Source organism: Nelumbo lutea, chromosome 8 (genome assembly GCF_056320005.1).
Source record: "Nelumbo lutea isolate HS-2025 chromosome 8, American lotus-T2T, whole genome shotgun sequence".
In the NCBI taxonomy this organism is placed as follows: Eukaryota; Viridiplantae; Streptophyta; class Magnoliopsida; order Proteales; family Nelumbonaceae; genus Nelumbo; species Nelumbo lutea.
The window spans coordinates 19,491,538-19,493,756 of NC_142691.1; the positions used below are offsets into that span (position 1 = coordinate 19,491,538).

At 42.2% G+C, this 2,219-nt stretch overlaps 1 non-coding gene across 1 annotated transcript; it reads left to right on the forward strand.

Moving 5' to 3' along the window:
• Positions 1–1,883: 1,883 nt before the first annotated feature.
• LOC148843169 (small nucleolar RNA R71) lies at positions 1,884–1,990 on the forward strand. Its single transcript, XR_016103917.1, has one exon. It is a non-coding gene; the product is annotated as a small nucleolar RNA R71 (small nucleolar RNA).
• Positions 1,991–2,219: the final 229 nt, after the last annotated feature.

Sequence of the window (2,219 nt, forward strand, 5' to 3'; positions counted from 1 at the left end):
GTTCCCGCAGCACTCTTAATAATTTTTCTCTTTGTAAGGGATTCAGCGCTGCGGAAATTATCACGGGGAGATCTGATGGTTCCTCAAGGAAAGCATACTCTAAATGGGATGGTAATTGCTTCAGTTCAAGGGTGGGGCGTTCTTGGGGTGATGACTTACCTGATGGTCCGGGCAATTTGCCTAAGTTCTCTAATTTAAGAAACCCCTTTCCCTTGAATTGATGCTTATCGTTCAGGTATGCTATCATGAGGTTTATTTTTTCATTTTCTGCTTCTTCAAGTTCTCCCTGCTGGAGGCAGAGTTCAAGAGGATCAGTTATTCTACTTACCTGGAAGCATTCATCAATTGTCAATTCAATGGTATCAATCATAAAACAAGAATCATCACTAGAGGGTGCATGTTTCATAGCATCAGACATTTTAAAAATTATCTCCTCATCTTGTATCCTAAGGCTGAGTTGTCCTTGTTGGACATCAATCATTGCTTTCCCGGTAGCCAGGAAAGGTCTCCCTAGGATAAGCGGGACCTCCACATCTTCTTGCATGTCTAACACAATGAAATCAACTGGAAAAATGAATTTGTCAACTTTAACTAACACATCTTCTATGATCCCCCTAGGATGTCTAATGGATCTATCAGCCAATTGTAATGCCACTCTAGTGGGTTGGGGTTCATTCAACCCCAATTTCTTGAAGATAGAATATGGCATTAAATTGATGCTAGCTCCCAGGTCACATAAAGCTTTTTCAATTTTTAAACTGCCAATGGTACAAGGAATAGTGAAACTCCCTGGATCTTTGAGTTTCTGAGGCAGCTTGTTCAGAAGGATAGTAGAACATTCCTCATTTAATGCAACTGTAGCCACATCTCCCAGTTTCCTTTTGTTTGCCAATAATTCCCTCAAAAACCTTGCATAGTGTGGCATCTGGGTTAAAGCATCAGCAAAAGGAATATTAATATGTAAACTTTTAAATATTTCAAGAAACTTACCAAATTCCTTCTCCAATTTTTGTTGCTTCAGCCTGTTAGGGAATGGAACTTGTGGTTGTTGGTGCATCCCTTGTTGTGCTTCTGGTTGTTCCGTCTTCTGTTGTCTGGTCCCAAGGCTTGTTTCTGCCTTGGGTTCAGCCCAATTCTTCTTTTCTACCTCAGGCAACTCTTTTCCACTTCTTAAGGTAATAGCTTGCACCTGCTCTCGTGGATTCACTTCAGTGTTGCTTGGAAGAGTTCTAGGCAGTCTGGAAGAGATTAATTGTGCCAATTGCCCCACTTAGTTTTCCAGGTTTTTGATTGAGGCTTCCTGGTTCTGGAACCTAGTTTCTGCACCTGCTATAAATTTTGTCATCAGTTCCTCCAAATTGGATTTTGGTTCAGGCTGATGATAAGTCTGGTGGAACGGCTTGGAAATATGCTGATTTGGCCAGGACTGGTTTGAATGTCCCCTCCATCCTGGATGAAAAGTATGGTGACTCTGGTAACCCTGCTGTCTTGACGAATTGCTGACATAGTCAACTTGTTCAGTAGATGGTCTGAACTGATTGCCAACTTGGCAGTCTGTACTGATGTGGCCTCCCCCACACAATTCACAATTAAGAGGCTACACATGCATGGCAGCTATCTGCATTTCATCTATTTTTTTACTGAGTGCTCCTATTTGTGCAGCTAGTGCTGTATAAGTGTCAACATTATGCAAGCCTTGCTGCTTCCTAGTTTGAGTCCTTTTCGAATGCCATTGATAGTTGTTGGCTGCCATTTCCTCAATAAGTGCATGGGCAACCTCAGGAGTTTTATTATTTATGGATCCTCCGGCTGCAGCATCTAATATGGTCTTATTTGAGTCAGTAAGACCATTATAGAAAGTCTGCACTTGCAGCCAAATGGGGAGGCCATGGTGAGGAACTCTCCTTAACAGCTCCTTGTATCGTTCCCATGACTCATATAAAGATTCCCCCTCTTGCTGGAAAAAAGTAGTGATGTCATTCCTCATTTTAGCAGTTTTAGAAGGGGGAAAATATTTAGAGAGAAAACGGCTGGCCATTTCGTCCCATGTGGCTATAGATCCTGCCGGTAATGAGTTCAACCAAGCTTTGGCTTTATCCTTCAAAGAAAATGGGAATAACCTCAGCCGGATGGCATCATCACTTACCCCATTGTGTTTGAAGGTGTCACAGATTTCCAAGAAGTTAGCAATATGGGCATTCGGATCCTCATGGGCCATA